Consider the following 22,135-nt stretch of genomic DNA (forward strand, 5'->3'; position numbering starts at 1 on the left):
TCAAATTCATGTTAATTTTAATTAATTTAATTAAGGCAAATCTTTGGTTTTTTGCTGTTTTATTTAAGCTGCCACTACACAGTCTTTGTCAGTCTAAAAACATATCCACACTTTTGTCCTGTGCTCAGGCTGGCTTGACTCTAAATCAGCTTTAAAAATCCAGGTACAGTCACTTTGGCAAAAGCTTGCAAGGTATTCAGTCTAGACCAGTGTTTCTCAACCTCAGCAACTTTAAGATGTGTGGACTTTAACTCCCAGAATTCCCCAGCTGGCTCCCAATGGACAATTCCCTTGTTGCTGTGCCTTCCCAGACCTGAAGGGAAAACCCTTCTATCTCAGGTGACAGGAAAAACAGTGAAATGTAAAACTGCACTGTGTCAGTTACAAGACTAGTTATACTGACCATGCCATTGTAACCATCAGGTTAAGGGAAAGGTCTAAAAGATATTAGAGCTCATTCACGTGGCTCAGCTGAAGGGGCATTGCATTGTCTGCACAGTAGCCAATGTAGCTAGCTCAAGCTAGCACTGGAGATGATACAGAACAACAGGATTATTTTCAAACAACAGCAAGAAATGTGGGGTTGAGCTTGTGATGGGAAAGATGGAATAAAGATACACATTGTTTGTTTTTGCCCTCCAAATGGTTAGTGTCCTGTTCTGGCAATGGAGCAACCAGGCATTACAGTTAAGCCCTAAGTCAAAAGTGAAGGTACTTCTGCTGATACAGTATAACTTTACTCAGAAGTAAGGGGTATTGCTAATCCTGGCCCTCAATTTCCAGATAATCTAATCCTCTTGCTTTTTATTCCCTTGTGGCTTAAAGACTAATTATGTGCCTCAAATGAACTCAGCAGGTAGTGGAAATGAACTTTCCCTTTGGGCTTGTCAAAAGCCCATCCCAAAATCTCTGTGTCAAAATGAAAGTGAACCATTCGTTCAGGAAAATATATTGCAACAAGCAAAGGCTGATGGGCACATTTAGAAGTTGCTCAGAACACTCAGGAGACACTTTAAGACATGAAGGGGAACTTTCCTTGACCAGGATCCTGGTCAAGTGACCACAGACTAAAGAGTACCAAAACATTGTTTGTATTTACATGTTTTTATAAAGATTTTTGTCCTGCCTCTCAAATGCATGTGTGTTATGCAGAGTGGTTAGCAACATTTAAAATAGGTCATACTTTTAAATGCTTAAAGGACAAAAAGCAAAGAGAATGATAAAATTGCTTAAAGAAAACAATGACAAAAGTACCTAGTAATTAGAAGGAAGGCTGAGAAAAGAGATAGCATGGTCTACAATTTGCAATGCCTGAGGAAAGGATGCCTTCCTGAAAAGAAAGATCTTGGCTGTTGGCAGAACATCAGCAGAGGATGCCAGCTTAGCCTTCCAAGGCAGGGAGATCCAGAGCTTCTATAGCCCCTGGAAAGGCCTGTCCCCTTGCCTCATCCACCATTTTGGAGTGTTGGGAAGGGCAAAATCAATTATCAATTGTATTTCACCAACTGCAAATGTGGTTATGAACAAGGCCTACTTCTGACCCTTTCAGATAAGAAGAATCCAGTTGGGAGGAGCATGCTAATTAATTAATTAAACAGGCTTACTGTTCTGCAAATTGGAAAATACGTGTGCTGGACTGTGTGGAGCTGACTCAACAGTTGCTGACACAGCACAAGGTGGTGAGTGAGGAGGATGGCATGGCTGATGGAAAATGTAGGCTAAAACTTTATTGGTTACAGCTTTAAAAATAAATTTGTCTTTGTTTTTTTGTCTAGTCCACTTGCTTTCTCAAGACTCATTACAACTACACGTGGGGTAACTTCTGCAGTGGCAGGATCTGTGTGCCCCATTTCTGTGTGAGCTGCTGGCTGGGGAATTCTGGGAGCTGAAGTCAAGACATCTTAAAGTTGCCAAGGTTGAGAAACACTGGCTTAACATTACCACACATCCAGCCCGACCCCACAACTCCCTAGCATTCATTCATTCATTCATTCATTCATTCATTCATTCATTCATTCATTCATTCATACATTCATTCATTCATTCATTCATTCATTCATTCATTCATTCATTCAATTTCTCTACTGCCCATCTCATACACAACGACTCTGGGTGGCTTACAAAGAATAAAATAATATAAAAACATATAAATATCAAATATCAAATTCAAAGTGGGCAATAAGCTCTTACCCTGGCACCCTCACAGGGCCAACTCTCTGTCCACAAATTCCCTCAAAAAGGGTATATATGGAAAAGATGCATCCAATGCAGAATGGAAAACTGAATGCAGAAGAAGATGGAAAGGTGTGTTCTAAAAGTGAATGGTATGGAAAGTTGCCTATTATATTCTGTATATTAAGGACAGTTGGGAAATGAGGGATCATGCAAATGTTCTAACAGTTTTATAGAAATAGCCATAATGGTTAAATAAAAAAAACTGTGATGATGCAATGGATTAGATTTAAGTTAATCTACCTCTGCTTTCCATGTTTAGACTTTTTACATATCTTCATAGAAATGCTCATGTAGGGTTTTTCTTTCTTTTTGCAACAATCCTGATATGATTTGCCATTACCCACTCTGGGGATTTTTTTTTTTTTACTTCTGAATCTAGCCTACAGCTAAGTTTCCTGGTGGGGTCCCATCCAAGTGCTAATCAAGTCTGATCCTGCTTAGGTTTTTGATATAAGCTAACTAGGGGATGCCATCTAGGTGGGCTATTGTTATAAAATGGCAACAAATTGTGTACAATAAGTCAATATCTTGCATCTAATCCTTAAAATTAGTGTGGTGAGAAAATTAAGCAGACACAGAAAAGAATATACAGGTAGTCCCCGCTTAGTGACTGCCTCATACAGCATCCATTTGCAGTTACAGTGGTGATGAAAAAGTAACTTTACAATCAATCCAGGCCTGTAAAGTAAAGGAAAGCTGAAGTAAGATCATAAGCACAGTCATGATTTCACTTAGTGACTGCTTTGCTTCACGACCAAGTTGCCGGTCCCAATTGTGGTCGCTGAACGAGGACTACTGGTACAAAGATCCACAGTTTTGGATATAATATTACTGGAAAGGAATGGGTACTGAGGCAAAGGCAGCATGTTTTGGTCATATCTCTAGGAACTAATTTGAGAAAGTAAATGTGCACCTCACATCAGTAAATTCAGGTTGCAGAAATAAAGCTGTTTTCCTTAATGAGCTTCCTACTTCAATTTAATGGCTGCCTTTTACCTCATCTAAATGCAGGCATCCACCAGGTATGAATGAACGTTGTTATTAATTAAAGATTTCTGCTGATACATTTATAGCAAATGTGCTCTTATGATATATTACAATTATGATAACCAAAACGAAAAAAGGAAAGAAAAGTAAGGCACTTGCAGTTAAGAGCCAATGCCTATTAATAGCATTGAAAAAAGTTTGATTTTATAAACTGATCTTTCTGGAATGCGTGTGTCATAGTGTGCTGGCTCATTTACTCAAAAATGCATGTGTATATAGATCAGAAAAATAATAAATGACAGTTGGATAAGATTAAATGACTAATCTATGTCAGCAAGTTCACGTATGCATATAAAGGCCAGGTTTGCAGATCACACTAAATATGGCTTAGCATGACAAGCATGAGTTGGAATAAACCCAAGATTTCGCACACTCCCCCTTCTGAACCATATAGACTGAGAAGCATTTACTTTTCATTTCCCTTCAATCCAAGTTTCATTTTCAATCAATAGGAGATGCTTCATCTGTAACTTTGGACAAGTCAACTTCAAGCCATGGGTAATGAAACTAGTTTGTTTAATCTTCCATTAATATGCAACTATGAACCAGGTTTAAAGGACAATGGGACTGTCAGAATCCTTCTACCAACAGTTTAGTGGTTTAGGATGATGTGGAAATGCAAACAGTGCTTCAAGCTCAAACTATCTTCTGAGACCCAATGTCCAATAGGGAGGACACCAGAACTTCCTTTGGGTCATGGGACAGAACTTGTTGGGAACCAGCAGATCGCTTGGTCAGAATGGGCATGTGGTACTGCTCAGCCCTTATAATAACTTTTGGGTCATTCCTGCTCACAGGTCTGAACAAAAGAGATTCTGCTGTTGCGTTAGCTATGATGGAATTGTTGCATGTATCTCCTTCTTCCTACAGCTATGTAGGTATTTACCCTGCATGAAGCTCATCTTCAGAAGATGATCCTGTGTTCCTCTACCTTTGAAGTTGGATGGGATTAGAAATCAGTGAGGACAAAATGCTAAAATATTAAAAACTGGAAGCTATTAGCCTTGCGAGGAAATGAACAAAAACACAATATATTTTCCTCTTACCAAATTATCATGTCTAAGGTACTATATGACCAAAATCTTGCAGGTGACATAACACAAGATAACTAGCTCCCAATTTGCTGGAATATTAGTATTAAAAGTTGAATTTAGGAGTCACCAACATGGTACCACCTCATGCTAGGGATTTTCTAAAACTCCCAAACAGTGCATGTGTACAACCCCTCCCAATGAATTAAAAAACAATGGTGAGAGCTTTAAAAAGTGGTAAAAATTATGGAGGTTCATCAAATCATATGAGATTTCATTACTATTACATGAGATGACAAGGTGATTTTGCTCTTTGGTAATCTCCTGAAAATTCAGATTTGGGGGGCGGGGAGAAGGGGGAGATATAGAAGACTGCACATTTATTTAGCACTAGAAAAGCTTGCTCACCCAGCTTGAATGACTGCCCAGCTTTAAAGTGCTCTTGTACTATTTTTCCCTTCCTCTACAACCATTAACACTGATCAATTGTTAAGGTAGATGGACCATTATGCATACCTACAATAGCTAAACACAGTCTGCTAACTGTCTTTGCTAGCTCACAAACACCTTCATCAACATTCTGGTCTGGCTATTAATAGCTGAGGTTAATTGAGTGATGTGATTTGAAATGCTTTAAATGGACAAGGTAGCTAATGGAAGTCTTGCTGCAAACAAACCCAACTAGTTAATTAACATTTTCTTTAGAGACCCTTCTTTGCATGCATCCTCTTTCCAACACTACTTTTGAAATTATGAAGCTCTCTCCATTGACATAATTGCTGGTATTTTTTAAAACAAAGATGAAAGTCATTTGGTTATCTCATGTTTTTAAAGTTCCTGACTTTTTTTATTTCCCCTTGGAGTTTTAAATTCTGACTGCTGCTTTAATATCTGTATTCTGTTTGAACTAGATTGTATTATTTTACTATTATTCTAAGTCCTCTTGAAATCACTCATGGTTTTTAAAACTAGATCAAGAATTCTGTATTTCTGTTAATATGTTATAGGTTAAATTAATATCAGAAGCGTATTATAAAATGAGATAAATGAATATAATTCATACCAGCAAAAGAAAAGGGACCCTAATTGCCAATTTAAATTGTGTGTGTGTGGGGGGGAAAACAGGAGGTCAGTTTATACCATTCAGTTTCTGACTTCTTAGTTTCTGTCAAGCCAATTTCCCATGAATCTACATTAGAAAACTATGTGTTGCAGAGAACTGTGTTGCTCCATCCAGAATTAGATTCCAAATCAGAGATTTAACATGAGTTGTATGTGTCTAAGAATAACTTTTCTGCAAAATTTTAAAAAAACCTAATTATTCAAGGCAGAGTATCTAATTTTTATAATTTATTTATTACGTATTTACTAACTATATGTTTATATTACCATATTTCCCAAGGACTCATGATGCTAATTATACACACAAGATTTCAGTCTCCTCATCCCTAATGTTTCTACTGTGGTTAGGAAACTTTCTCCTTCTATATTCAGTATAGCATAGCCTGTTGCAGAAAGTGGGGTGATTCCATTAAGACAAAGTCTCCATTGGATACTACCTCATAGTTTGAATTATTTTCAGTCCCCAAATTGGATCACAGTGTCATCATACCGTGGTAAAATATAATTGGCAATCATAAAAGTATAGTGTTTATTCTCAAAAGTAGCATCCAAGAACTGAAAACATGCCAAGATTACGGTACATTGGCTCCGACACTTTTGCAAAGCATTGAAGACCTGGATGTGCTTCAGAACACGGAAGTCAGGAGGTTAGGTGGATATGCATTGTTGTTATCCTGCTGATTGTTTTGGTGTTTATTTATGGAGTCCATTGTAGGATTTTATGTTTTACTGATACTCTTTTTATTGTTTTTAATGTGTTGTGAGCCATTCAGAGTTGCATGTGCAAGACAGGTGGCCATATAAATCAATTTAATAAATAATAAATAAATGTTTGAGAATGCTGGAATTACAGCTTTGCTACTTTTACTTTATAGCCAACAAAAATAAGAACATTATTTTTGGTTCCCTAATATACCAAAGGACATCATGTTTGGTAAAGTTGAGGGCCAGTGGAAAAGAGGAAGACCTTCAATGCGATGGATTGATACAATTACTGCAACAATGGATGCAAACATTGGAACAGTCAGGCATATGGCGCAAGACTGAACAGCATTTCATTCTGTTATACATGGGGTCGCCATGAATTGTAAACGACTCGACGGCAACTAGCAACAACAACAATGTACCATGAACCATATTATAAAGGAGTCCATATTCTTAAAAGCAAAAGACTGTCCTTAAAGTCAAATTCAGAGTTCTTCTTCACAGTTTGAACCTAACAATACAATTCCAACCAATTTTAATGGGAAACTTTGCAGAAATTGTAGATTTCAAAGAAATTTGCAAGTAGATCATTCTGCATTCTGACTTTAGGGTAAAGGTAAAGGTTTCCCTTGACGTAAAGTCCAGTCGTGTCTGACTCTAGGGGGCGGTGCTCATCTCCGTTTCTAAGCCTTGGAGCCGGCGTTGTCATAGACACTTCCGGGTCATGTGGCCAGCATGACGACTCGGAACGCCGTTACCTTCCCGCCGAAGCGGTACCTATTGATCTACTCACATTGGCATGCTTTTGAACTGCTAGGTGAGCAGGAGCTGGGACGAGCAACGGGAGCTCACCCCGCCGCGCGGTTTCGAACCGCCGACCTTCCGATCGGCAGCTCAGCGGTTTAACCCGCAGCGCCACCGCGTCCCTATTCTGACTTTAAGTTTGGTTTATTATTATTATAATTATTATTAAACCTAAAGGAACACATAAATAAAGAATACTAACTTGCCCTTGAAAATGTATACAATAAATTTAATGTTAGAGAGAAAGAATACTTTTCCTATTACACATATACGCTAGATAAAATTTGCATGCTACTGAAGGCCTTTGCCTTTAAATATCATCATGGAACTTCTGACCGACTGTTAGAAGAGACTAGTTTGAAATAGGAAGGAAGGAAGGGCAAAGAACACTATTGAGTAGGTAGCCTTTCTCATTCTATATTAAGATAATGGTTACTAATTGATCCAAAACCTCTTGGAAATGCAATAAGCACAATACAGCTTTTAATTAGTTGTATAACATTGACTCCCTTCTGAATAAAGACTAGTCACTTAATTAATTTAACATAGTTTCCAGAGAGATGTCTGAGTCTGTTGGGCAAAAACAATACTATCCTGAGACATTATAAATAAATTTATATTTGTGGACCATAGTTCACGTCATCAGATGCTGTAATGGTTGCCTAATCCCAAATACTCAGTCTCACAAGCTCGGGCTTAAAGATAACTGATTTATTAAAGGAATAGTATGCAAATACAGAAAAAGCTGAGAATGAGCCAAAGCGTGCGAAATACAAACTTAAAAGCCTTGCCTTCAATTCAGTCCCGCCCCAAGCACCCATCAGCACGCACCCCCTCCCAGGTGCTAGGATCCGTTACACGCGCCTGGGAAAGTAACCTTGAACAGGAGTGCAAACCCAAACATACATTCCAAAGTACCAAAACAAAGCAGAGCGCAGGAATGGAAAAACCCCAGCCGTGAGCAAGGCGGGTATACACGGAAAAACGGTTCGACATGTGAAACGTTACGATGTTAACAGAACATTGAAATGGGGAACGTGACAGATGCCTAGAGTGTTTTCCTGAGTGGAGAATTATACACACAGGCACAAATGTACACAACCATCAGATGTTCGCTACTGGATGGAGAGGGGAAATAAGAAAGATCAGAGGAAAATAAAATGTAGGGGTCAACCTCTAGAAAAATCACTTATACACAGTTGTTGACTTTACCACATATTCTTGTACTGATGACCTGAACAGCACAAGATTAACACATTAAAAAAAATGGCCTCAGAAATGTCAGCGCTTAAAAATATCTGAGAATATTTCAGTTACTTAGTATAATGGAAATTGAAATTTCTTTATTAGTCTTGGACTAGCATTACAAATAAAAGAAAAAAAAAGATTGCTACAGCCAACTCATTACCAAGAAATTATCATAAAACAATAGAACAACATTGCTAAGTCAAAGTTTTGTGCAACTGAATGGCTCGATAAAGTTATTTGGCAACCTGGAATGTGAGCAAAACATTAAAATCTCTTAAAAAGAATTAACATAAAATTTATTTTCATGATCCTCAAGTTTGGAAATAATTGGGGACAGCAAAGAGCGTCTTGGGATATCACATAAGGAACACTGTAAGAAGACATGGACATGAGTTTCTACTTCCCTAGAGCCTCAAAGATAAGGTCTTTGAAGATAAGTCTCATGAAACCTATCCACCAACAGTGCAGAAGAAACAACATTAAAACAGGCTCTAGAAAAAGTCCATTTATATTTACTCAGAGTTAGATTGTGCTAATACCTGGAGTGGAGGGCTGCAGCAGTCTAGCATTTGGCAATAAAATTCAAGAACACTGGTGAGACCATTCTGACGATCAGTGTCCCTTATTTGTTGCTTTACCATTGATTTGGCCTCCACAAGGGCTAATTCACTTATATATTCAGGAGAAAGGCGGAGACTACTTAATTCCTTCATACAAATTTGATACCAATGAGATTGATAGCTGTCTGTCAACAGCAGAGGTAACAGACCTGTAGGATCAAACATGATTATGAGCCACGAAGTTAAAATCTTGGTCCAACCCCAAGCCTTAATGCTTGGAACATTAGCTTCAAGCCTCAGAACTGCATCAGGTACACAGTTTGGCGAACCAAACAAAGTCCTAAGGAAGCTTGATTGAATGGTTTCATATGCCATTAGGTTTGTAAATGGACCAAGCTATATACCATACAATAGTTGAGCAACTGTTTTAGCCATAAACAATTTAATTGCTGCTAGAATGTAATTTGCCCCTTGCTGTCTATAAAATTTGGTTATAGCTAATGTACTCCTTTGGGCAGTAGGAGTGACAGAATTAACCCAACAACTAATTTTCTGGATGCCTGAAAGGCTATGCCCAAATATTTAAACCATTTAACTTGCTCTAGTTTATGAGAGTCAGTTATCCATTTGTGCATTGGTCTTTTATTGGAAAAACTAAAAGTTTGGATTTATTGTAATTAATGACCAATTGTTCCTCTTTAAAGTAGGATGCCAGGTATGACAGCCCCAGTACTAGGACCTTAACTTTAGAAATTCTCCAGACAGGAGAACTGAGGATAGAAGGCAGAGCTTAGCGCTCGCTCCGCCCCTATGAGCTTAAAAAAAGCTTTCCAAAAATTAGAGGTGAACTGGGACCTGCGGTTGGAAATGACATGTGAGGGGATGCTATGTAGATGATAGATGTGTCGTATGAAAAGCTTGGCTAGCTGGGGCGCAGTGGGTAACCCCGTGCAGAGGATGAAATGTGCTTGTTTGGAAAATAAACCAGTTACAACACAGATAACAGTGTTCTTTTTGCTCTCAGGTAGTTCTACAATGAAATTCATGGCAATCTGGTCCTGAGGCCAGGTGGGATTAGCTATATTTGCAATAGTCTGGTGGGTTTACCCACTTTATGTTTGGAGGTAGCACAAGTAGGACAGGTGGAGACATAATCCTGCATGTCTTTCCTGAGAGACAGCAACCAAAATTGCCTGTTAAATGTAGAGTCTTTACAAATCCAAAGTGGCTGACCAGTTTGGAATCATGACAGCGCTCCAGAATTTTCTTGCATAAAGTGTCAGGGACATAAATCTGGGCTCCGTGCCACCAAATTCCATTGTGCTCTGTGAGAGTAGTTTTGTTTTGTGCCAGCCACGTATCTTGTTGCTGTACAACAATCAGCTTCTGTTGCAAGTTAGCTGGTAGAGTAGGCGTGGAATCAGGTTTGGGGCTTCTAGTCACAGCAACCAATCCCAGTGGGAAGGACATGACAGAGTCCACAATCTCCTCCCTTTCACCATTCTGCTGGGGTTGGCAGGATAAGGCATCTGCCAAGAAACCTTTTCCCCCTGGAAGGTATTTTAAAGTAAAATTAAAGCGGCTGAAAAATTACACCCAGCAGACTTGTTTGGGATTCAATTTTCTGGGAGACTGGAGTGCTTGGAGACTTTTATGATCTGTCCAAACCTCGAACAGATGAGGGGCTCCTTCTAATAGGTGGTGCCAAGTTAGGAGCACATAGTGGACAGCAAAAACTTCCTTTTCCCAGACATGCCAGCACCTTTCAGTGTCAGTGAACTTGCGTGAAATGTAGGCACATGGGCGTAATGCCCCATGATTGTCTTTTTTGCAGTAAAGCAGAACCAATTGCCATGTCAGAAGCATCAGCTTGGATGATGAGAGGCAAGGAAGGGTCAGGATGTTTTAAAATAGGTTCTGCCATGAACAGGGCTTTGAGCCAGTCGAAAGCTTGTTGGCATTTGGCTGTCCAGTTTAGCACTGCCCTGGGCTTCTTAGCTTTTTTTTTTTTTGTTCCCCTTTCCTTTCATTTTCAACAAATTGGTCAGAGGCAGAAAGACTTGGGCAAAATTTGGAATAAACTGTGGATAAATGGATGGATTTGTTTCTTTTATTAATAGAAAAGAAGATGCATATTGCTTTGCTAAAGGACCAAACTAGGAACAAGCAAGTGTGGCACCAAAGTGCCTGTGGAGATCTCCCATGATGCCTGCCAACTGCCCACCTGCCTTTAATTTTAACTAATCTTTATTTTTAAGTATTATTTTAATTTTTAAAATTGGAAGCTAGCACATTACAAAGGAGAACACCAACCCTTATTTTCAAGACTGCCTCAGGACACTGAACAGGCCTCAAAGACAATGTTAAAAAGTAAGTGGATTCAATGTGCACCCATCTGCCATGAGGAAAAAAAAAAGATAAACTGAGATAACAATGGCATACTAGAAAACTAGAGGGATGGCATGGGAGTGGGAGAAGTCTCTCCAGCTTGCCTTCTTGTAAATGACTATTTTGTGATTGGCCATATCCAGCATGGCAGATATTTTGGGAGAGCACCCTCAGCATTCCAAATGTGTTTGTTGTCCCCTTAAAAGGCTGACATGTCTGACAATTCAGTGGTTTCACTTCTACTAGATCCTTTCTGTAATCACTGAAGGGGCTGAAGCTAACAAAAACCCATCTTTGTTTGAACATGTTAACCAAGTGGTTAGTATATAATGCTGTAATGATTGCCTATCCTAACAGACTCAGACTCACAAGCAAGAGCTTAAGAATATCTGGTTTATTAAAGAATAGCATGCAAATACAGAGAAAGCTGAGAATGACCAAAAGCGCGCCAAATACAAACTAAAAACCCTCGGTGCAAACGTAATCCCTCCCCTCGCTCAACCATTTCAAATTCCCCACCCCAGGTGCTGGTAACGAGTTCTGCTGATCTCCTGGGAAGAAAACCTTGAACACAGTAGATAACCCAAACACATTCCATTCCCCTGAAGACAGATAACAAACCCAGCAGAAGGAGTTCACAGATCCCTCCCAGACAGAACACGCATCAGCAACTTAACTTGACATGCGAAATGTTACGATGTACAATGCACATTGAAATGGTGAACATGACATACCGTCCCCCCAAAACAAAGGTAAAACATCAAGGAGCAGGCTTCAAAGGGTAAGCTAAATGAAAGTGTCTAACTAAAACAGGAGCGTTAACGTTGCGAGCTGACACCCATTCAGGGTGCGTGAAGTGCTTCCAGCGGATAAGGTACTGAAGTGAGCCACGAAGCCTGCGGGAATCAAGGACGTCCTTCGCTTCAAAATGCTGCTGCCCGTCAATCATGATCGGAGCAGGGGGGGGAGCCTGGACATGCCACTGGGAAGAGTGGCTGACAGGCTTGAGCAAGCTGCAATGAAAAACAGGATGCAAACGTTTCAGATTGTGAGGTAAATCCAACTTAAAAGTGACCGGATTTACAATGCCAATAATGGGAAAAGGTCCAACAAATTTTGGTGCCAATTTCCTTGACGGCTACGTGGACTTTATGAACTTGGTGGACAGGTAGACCTGATCGCCAACTTTAAAATCAGGCTGCACATCTCTGTGCTTGTCCGCTTGCAATTTGTAAGCAGACTGGGCATCAGCCAAAGCCTGCTGAATCACCGGCCCCGAATCAGCCAGTTGAGCAGCCCAATCAGAAGCAGAACAGGGCTGGGTAGGAGGTTGTGGCAACTCAGGGATGGGCACGAAGTCCCGTCCTGAAACTACAAGAAAAGGGGTGTGCCCAGTGCTCCGATGGACAGCATTGTTGTAAGCCACTTCAGCAAAAGGGAGCAAATCAACCCAATTGTCCTGTTGGTAGTTTATAAGTGCCCTTAAAAATTGCTCAAGGGTCGAATTTAAAACCTCTGTAGATCCGTCAGTCTCAGGATGCGACGTAGTGGACAATGCCTGCTTGGTGCCAATCAATTTCCAAAATGATTTCCAAAATTGGGAAGTAAACTGTGTCCCGCGGTCCATGACCAAGCGGGAGGGGCTCCCGTGGAGCCTATAGATGTGAATTAGAAAGAGGCGTGCCAATTGTGGGGCAGAAGGGATAGAAGCACATGGAATGGAATGGGCTTGCTTGGAAAAATAATCCTTGACTACCCAAATTACTGTCTTCTTCTGGCTGGGAGGAAGGTCAACAATAAAATCCATAGAAATCTCCTCCCACGGGCGGGATGGGCTCGCCACTGGCTGGAGGAGCCCGTGCTTTTTTCCCCCTTTTCGTTTCGACATGGCACACACAGTACAAGAAGCAACATACTCTTTTACATCACGTCTCAGAGTGGGCCACCAAAACTGGCGCCTAACCAGGTGCAGCGTTTTCACAAACCCAAAATGCCCAGCTACCTTATCATCATGAGAACGGGTCAGAATTTCAGCCCGTAACTGTTCAGGCACATAGAGGCGATTTTGCTTCCAAGCTAAACCACTGTCAAAGGAAACATTGTCTCTGTTCGCCTGCAACCAAGTATCAGATTTCAGTGCCTGGAGGAACTGTTGTTGCAATTGAGAGGGAATCTGTGTCCTCCTCCCTGCCGGTGCAACTGGGGTCTGAGGCAGCTGTGCCCGGGTTTGGCTGCGTGTCACAGCCTGGAGACCCAGCTGTGGCTCCGTCCACACAGTACCTATGATCTCAGTTGCGTGGACAGAATCTTGGGGCAACCGTGAGAGAGCATCAGCAAGGAAGTTTTTCTTACCCGGAATAAACTTCAGCTGGAAATCGAAACGACTGAAAAATTGAGCCCAGCAAATCTGTTTGGGACTGAGCCTCCGGGGGGTGCAGAGCACTTCTAAATTTTTATGGTCAATCCAAACTTCAAAAGGACATTTAGCCCCCTCTAAGAGATGGCACCATGACTCCAGAGCTGCCTTTACTGCAAAAGCCTCCTTCTCCCAAACATGCCACCTCCTTTCGGTCTCAGAAAACTTCCTGGACAAATAAGCACAAGGCTTCAAGTGATTGTCAGAATCTTTTTGCAGCAGAAGTGCCCCAATTGAAAAATCAGAAGCATCCACTTGAATGACAAAGGGTCGCGTGGGATCTGGGTGCCGCAAAATGGGTTCAGCAGTGAAAAGGCTTTTAAGTTTTTCAAAAGCTGCCTGGCATTCAGGTGTCCAATTGAGTACTGCCCCGGGTTCTTCACCTTGCATGTGTCCCCCAACCCCTTGATCCGTAGTAAATCAGTAAGGGGCAAGGCAATTTCAGCGAACCCCTGGATGAGCTGGCGGTAATAGTTGCTAAATCCGAGGAAATTTTGTAATTGCCTTCTAGTGCGTGGGCGTTCCCACCCCAATATTGCTGGAATTTTTACAGGGTCCATCTCAATTCCCTTGTCAGATATCCTATACCCCAGATAGTCAAGTCGAGTTTTGTGGAACTCACATTTGGACAGTTTGGCATAAAGTTTGGCACTCCTAAGCTTGTTAAGCACCTGCCTAATGAGGCATTCATGCTCTTCCTCAGTCTCCGTGTAAATCAAAACATCATCCAGATACACCAATACCCCTTTAAACAAATGGTCATGTAACATTTCATTAATCAGTTGCATAAACACCCCGGGTGCTCCCGCCAAACCAAAAGGCAGGACTTTGTACTGAAAGGAACCCAATGGACAATTAAAAGCAGTCTTCCACTCATCCCCCTCCCGAATGCGGATGCAGAAATAGGCTTCCTGCAAATCCAGCTTGGAGAAAATTTTGCCCTTTGACAGATGGGCTAACATGTCTTTTATTAACGGCAAAAGGTACTTGTTTGATATTGAGACTGCATTTAACCTGCAGTAGTCTGTACAGAGTCTTAACGTGCCATCCTTTTTGTCCCGGAACAGTATGGGGGCTCCCACTGGAGAATTCGCTGGTTCGATAAATCCCCTGGCCAAGTTTTTATCAACAAAGTCCCTTAGTGCCCCAAGCTCTTTCTGAGTCATTGCATAAATCTTCGGCTTGGGCAGTTGAGCGTTGGGGACCAACTCTATCGCACAGTCAGTTTTTCGATGAGGAGGGAGCTGGTCCGCTTCCATCTCCCCAAAAACATCAGCAAACTCTTGGTATCTATCCGGTAATCCCTCCAGAGGTGTCCCCGAGAAACTTGGGGTTGCCGCCACAGCCCTCCCCACCGCACCAGGAACTTGGTCTGCGGTAGGGGCTTGGTAAAATCCATCTGAAAAAGTTAGAGTCCTGTGCTCCCAGTTTATGTAGGGGTTTCTTTGGACCAACCAGGGAATCCTTAGGATGACCAAGGGATGACCTACAGGTGCCACTACAAATTGTAGCCCCTCATGGTGGCTACCTAATTGCAACGCCACTGTTCCTGTGAAATGGGTCACTGGTTCCCCCCCCCCCCGCTTCTGAACCATCCAATTGGGTGAAAACCATGGGTTGTTGAAGGGGAAAGCTGGGTAGGTCCAAAGCAGCAACCACGTCTGGGTGCATTAAGCACCTTGAACACCCCGAGTCAATTAGCACCCAAACCTCAACAGTCTTCGTGTGGGAGCCCAACTTTACCTTCACATTCAGAGTGGGACAGTTAGCACTCACCAAAACATCTTCGCGCCCATCCTCCACCACCTGCCCACAGGCGCTTTTCAGAGCAGGTGGCTGGCGTTTCCCGCCGGCTCTTTAGGATCGCTTTCCTCCTCTCCCCTGAAGTAGGGTACATCATCAACCTCGGTCTCCCCCTTGGCCGCCGTCATTTTCCTGGTCGATGGCGATTTGCCCGCCGCTTTTCCCGACCGATCCACTGCCTTGGCTTTCAGGCAAGCAGCCGCCCTGTGCCCCTCCTTCCTGCACCGGAGGCACTGGCCTTTGGCATAACGCCGCTCTCTCTCCTCCTCCCAGGCTCGATACCCGGGCTTCACAGCCGCTGCAGCAGTTCAGGGTCCCTTGACGATCGCCGCTTGTCTCGCTGCCCTCTTTGCCTGCGAAAAGGTCTCTTGGGCATGCTCAGCCTTCCCGGCCAGCTGTATCCATTCATACAGGGTGTCTGGGTCATCTCTGCCTAACGCCCACCTCAGGACCTCCATATTCAGACCCTCTTTGAACCGCTCTATTAAGGTAGACTGGGACCAGTCCTCAATCTTCCCAGTCAAAGCCTTAAACTCCAGGGTGTAGTCTGCTACTGACCGCTGCCCCTGGCTGAGCTCCTTTAAAGCTCTTTTTGCTCTTTCTTTGGCTAAGGGGTCTACGAAGTGTAACTTCAATGCCCACAGGAATTCTTCGAACTCCTCCAGCTCAGGAGCTTCGCCCTCGCATAACTGAACATACCAGTCAGCTGCTCTCCCTTTCAACTTGTTGGCAATGGCATTTATCTTGGCTCTTTCTGAACAGAAATACGGTCCGAATTAATCCATATAACGCCTTGCATTTGTAAGGAAGAATGACAACTTAGTTGGATCCCCATCAAATTTAACAGCAAAGTCTTTCACTTCCGCTCCAGGCGACCCCTGTCCCACATCTGGTCGCCCATTCGCACCCTTGCTTGCTGGGGATCTCTGATCTCGAGGCGGGGATTTTGCGAGCCGAACTCTGGGAGGTCTCGCCTCTGCCCTGTGCCGTCTCCTGCCTCTCTCCAGCGGTGGCACCATGGGGGGGGGGAGGAGAGGAATACCTAGCACTTGATTCCCTTTTGCTCCTTACCTGGGGCCCCCATGCCATTGTCCATTTCTTAAACATATACTCCATAGACTCCAACTTCGCCTCCATTACCCTTAGTCTTTCAGGGGTTTGAGAGTCCTCCTTTCCTCGTTTGTCCACCTGCCTCCCCTCCGTCCTTACGACTTTTGGGGATAATGGGTACCGCTGCTTCCAGGATGTCCTGGACGTCCCTGGTAGGGGTCCCTGTGCCTCATCCCAGGTGATTAGCTCGCCTGGCGACTCTCCGGTGGTTTTGGGTGCTCTTCCTTCTCCAACCTCCTCTTCCTCCGAGCTGGAACTTGAACCCTCCTGGACCCCGCATAGTTCTGGGGTAGAGTTCCTCTCTGTTCTCTTAACTGTGGAATCTGGCACCCCGTCACTCGTTTCTGCACTTCCACCGGTCTTGGATTTAGGTTCTGTCATCGCTAGCTCCACTACCTCACAGATCAAATCTGGAAAGAGGCTAACGGTAAAACTTTGGGATTCTCAGCTTTATGTAATGATTGCCTATCCTAACAGACTCAGACTCACAAGCAAGAGCTTAAGAATATCTGGTTTATTAAAGAATAGTATGCAAATACAGAGAAAGCTGAGAATGACCAAAAGCGTGCCAAATACAAACTAAAAACCCTCAGTACAAACGTAATCCCTCCCCTCGCTCAACCATTTCAAATTCCCCACCCCAGGTGCTGGTAACGAGTTCTGCTGATCTCCTGGGAAGAAAACCTTGAACACAGTAGATAACCCAAACACATTCCATTCCCCTGAAGACAGATAACAAACCCAGCAGAAGGAGTTCACAGACCCCTCCCAGACAGAACATGCATCAGCAACTTAACTTGACATGTGAAACATTACGATGTACAATGCACATTGAACATGACAAATGCTGAATATGTGTTGAGTGAAGCTGGACTGGAAGAAAATGAGTGTGGTTTTTAAATTAGAGAAAGAAATATCAATAATCTGTGCTATGCTGATGACTCTACTCTGATCACTGAAAATACAAATAATCTCAGGCTTCAGGAATGAAAGTCAAGCAGCACAGTGAAAAACTGATGACGACAGGTATTGCAATCAGCCTTAGAAATGGTCATGAACATACTGAAGTGGTCTGTCTTTTAGGATCAACTAAAAACAGCAAAGGAACCAGCAGTCAAGAAAGACGTTACAGACCAGAACTTAGTAGGGTAGTGATGAATCCTTTGGAAAAGATATTCAGATGCTGTGATAAAACTGTATGTGTATCTACAAAGATCAGAATCATGCAGGCAATGATTTTCTCTGCGGCCCTCTATGAAAATGAAGTTGGACCATGAAGAAACAGGATGGGAAGAACCCTGACAAGAAGTTCCATCTATGCGGTTGCTAAGAGTTGACACCACTTGATAGCACAAGATCAATACTAATGTGATAATGGGGCCAAGGGAGACACCATCCTATTTTAACAGAGAACCTGGCTTTAAAAGGGGAAAAAATGTCACACATTGGTCAGTATATTATTAATATTACTAATCATTGCCTTAAAAGAGCTAAATGGGAAAAAAGTAAAAGGCAAGTGGTTATTTTTTCTGATTACTGATGCAGGCATTTACACTCAGTAGATAACCATCCTATTAAATTCCCTATTACAAGAAGGGTTAAATTTGTCATATTCTTCTGATGTCTGCAAAATCTGTATAAACTTCTTGATTGGTTTTTGATACAAACATTTCCACTGAGAATACATTTTATCTGAGATGTTGACAGGATGGTTTTGGCTCATTTTCTAATTTGTGGACCGCATTCAACTAAAGTTTTCAGCAGGGAGATGAGAACACAGCCATTCTATTTTGAATAAATAGACTCAAAAGCATGTACTGTACATAATGACCTTGCAGTATATGGAGTAGATTGGATAAAAAATCCTGTTCTGGAGATGCAAAAAGTCAATTGACATTTTAGAGGGTAGTTATAGCCAACTTAGGATTCACTCTGTCTTTGTGTTATTATATAGAACCAAATATCAGAAATACCCTAGTTCTCTCATTGGTATTTAACTCCTGATAAGTTGTCAGAAATGTATAATGGTGTAACTAATGTCTGTTGGAAATATTTACAGGGTGAAGGAACATTTTACCATCTTTGGTGGACTTGTGAGAAGGCTAAAATGTTCTGAGATCAAATATGTATTATTATTCAAAAGATTCTCAAAGTAAATATACAAAGAAAACCAGAACTTTTTCTTTTGGGATTGATGGAAAAGGAATTAGAGAAACAGCATGGAGTATTGTTGTTGTTCATGATCACGGCTGCAAGATTGTTATATGCACAATGATGGAAAGATCCACAAATACCTATGGTTGAAGATTGGATTGTGAAACTAATGGACTTGGCTCAAATGACTAAATTAATAGCTTTAATAAGAGATCATTCTGTTTCTGCATTTATATCAACTTGGCAACCACTTTTGGACTACTTGCTTGTAGTAACAGAAAAAAATGATGTTTTGATTTTTGGTTTTAGAGCTTAAATTGTTTGCTTTAATAGAAATCATGTTAAGATAGGTTAATTGTAAGAGATTAGATTTGTGAATTTATCTATATCTGTATCAGAGAAAGTTGGAAGTCACTTTCCTTTTCTGTTTTTCTACTGACACTTTTATAGTTTGCTCTCTTATCTTTAGTTCTATTTTCTATCTGTTCTATATTCACTTTTGTTTGTATCTTAACTATATCTTGAAAATAATAAAGTTTTTACAAAAAAGAAAGAAAGAAATATCCTAGTTCTTGGGTAGCTCATATAACTCACAGGGATTTACTGCTACGAAAGGATGTATAAGACTGTATCTTGAGATCCTAATTATAGAAAACAGAGGACCATTACTGGATCTCCTGTATCTTTATAAAAAATAGTTGCAGATCCCCCATTTTAGACAAAGTAATTTTTTTAACAAGAAAAGTTTTCAGCTGTTACTTGCTATCTCTGCTTGAGATATCACTTGTCAACATGTAATTTCTACCAATCTCACTGAAGCACCAACACCACAAGTTTTAGAATTTCCAACTATTCACCCCACAGCTTTATACATCACTTTCTCAATTCTTTCTCACACTAAGATATAATCCACAAAAATACAACTGAAAACAAATTAAATCAAACACAGTGATTTATATATATATATATATAGCGTATCTCAGTCATTGACATTTTTTTCTGACTTAGGGCTGATTCATCTATACTATTTTTCTACAACTATCATTGATTGGTTATTCTTATGAAACCATTAGCATTTGTCTGTGAGCTGTAGGCTGGCACTTCCCCATGCTTTTATATTTTTGGTTAATTGTTTTAATGTATTTATACATGTTTGACTTCACTGTTTTAACTTGTGAGCCACTCAGAGTCATGTAAGTGAGATGAGCGGCTATATAAATTGAAATAAATAAATGAATAAATAAATCATAGATGAGAAAGCCTAATAAATGCCAGGTTGGGGATGGTTGTCCTACATTGTCAGTGATATATATCTAGCTGGTGCTTGTGCTATTGTTGGCTACCAACACTACATGCATTCTCCCTCCCCTTGCCACAATACCTTTACAATCAACATTCAAAATATTTGGAAAAAAAAAAAACTACTTTTGAACAAATGCAGGTTGCTATGACAAACTGCAATAGGACCAGCCTAATATCTTTTAAAATAGGATTGGAGAAATGAAACCCTTTCAAACTTCAAGAGGGCTAAGATCTTGCTCTAACGCTTTCTACTTCTCTATTTTATTACATTTTAACATGTTGGCTCCTAGCTGTATTCTGCTCCAGGACTAGGCTCAAGGGCCTCCCTGTCTTACTTTTTCAGTGAACAGATGGCAGTTCTGCAACCTTAGAAAGATACCACATATACTGCAGCTTCTTACACTCCACAGCACTGGGGTGTTACCAGACAGGGACACAAGCAGACAAAATGCTTTTTTATGTTTATTCCATTTACTCTTCCAACCATATCATTTAATTATTTACCAAATTTATATCTTGCCTATTTTGTACACCTCAAGGTAGCATACATAATGATCCTTCCTCCTATTTTCCTCTTAACAACAGCCCTGTGGGTTGGGCTGAGAGATGATCACTGGCTGAAAGTCACCCAGCCAGCTTCTGTGCCTAGGGGAAGCCTAGTATTCACAGACACTTTGGGTTCTGGCCCAGCACCTTAATAAGTACACCAGACTGGCTCACATGAAAATGCTTTCCTGTTGATGGTTACTTCACTAATCCTTATTACATCCTTGTGACATAAGCAATCGTATTCCTTGGCTCAGGCCATCTACATGAAAGTTTAATTCTCCTAATCCAAGTTAGGCAGTTGTGTTATACCCTAAATAATACAGATGCTCTCTAGCAGTTTGGAACGTCTGACAATCCTTAGCTGTTGAAGAAATCTATGCCATTTCTGTTATTACAGGAAAACTCCATTCATCTGTATTTGTCTTTCTCAAATGATTATGAATTGAGGAGTACACCTCTATGAAGTTTATATTTTGTCATCCAATTTGATTGGTGAAATTATGTTATTGAGAAAGACTCCAAAATCACATTAGTTTGAAATGCACTGTATCTACTGGAAAAACAATACATGTTCTTATCTACACAGGCAGGCAATCAATTTTGCAGTGCATATATCAATAAAAGCTGGAGATCTGTTATTGGCAGATCAGGTAGGTGAAGTCTTGATGCTACCTCTATCTGAAATGAACACTAAAGTAGAATTTATAGAGGGCCAAAACAAAATGAATTAGACTGCACTGACTATTGCCACAGCCCCAGTTACTCAAAAGTGCAAAGGAAAAATGCTTTAGGGAAAATATAGTTATATTTGATACCTTAGATTTTATTTAGGCATCACTCAAACATCAGTCTCAATATTATACCTTTATTTTAGAAAAGAAGTCATTGTTAGGAAGTTTAGGGATGAGGGTATGGGCCCATTTAGTTAAGCTTCTTTTCTCATAGTGGTCTAGCAAAATTTTCAAAGAAACTCTAATTCTTGATTATGCTAATCCAGAATCCCTTTTAATGATGAAGTGATGATGAAAGTTATCTGGGCCTTTTACTTATTTCAACTTTTAGAACAAGCCATCATAAGCCAATAAACCCTGAAAATGTTAAAGCACAAAATAATCAAAATAACTGTACATGGAATCAGCAATAATTTAAAAAAAATTAAATATAAACAATCTTACTATTTAACCAAACAGTAGAGGGGGGGTTGAACCCAGTCCAGGCTTAGACAATGTATTATGTGATAAAATAGTGATTAATAATCCAACTGGGAGTGCAGAAACACATCCTGATCTTTCCCAACCCCTACATGTCATCTACTGAATCATTATTTGTATAATTATAAAATTGTTTCCTAGAGAATCTTAACACTACTGTATTAAAGTGCATCAAAGATTCTTCAGGGTCTTTGACAACACTAAAAATGGCGTACAGTTTGCCCTCTAAGAGTGCTTGCCAACTCCTATGAATCTTATTCTGCAATGAATATACAGGTGCAGAGAAGCATCTCTCAATTCACATGGTATGATAACAAGACTCAAGAGGCTTGCCTGGGAGCACAGTGTGAATGAACTGTGCATCCTAAAACTACTTTAGAATCCACTACAATATCTAGGATTCCAATGTCATCCAATGTCTTGTATCTGTGTCTGTGTGTGTATGAGAGA

This window comes from Candoia aspera, chromosome 1 (genome assembly GCF_035149785.1).
Source record: "Candoia aspera isolate rCanAsp1 chromosome 1, rCanAsp1.hap2, whole genome shotgun sequence".
Classification (NCBI taxonomy): domain Eukaryota; kingdom Metazoa; phylum Chordata; class Lepidosauria; order Squamata; family Boidae; genus Candoia; species Candoia aspera.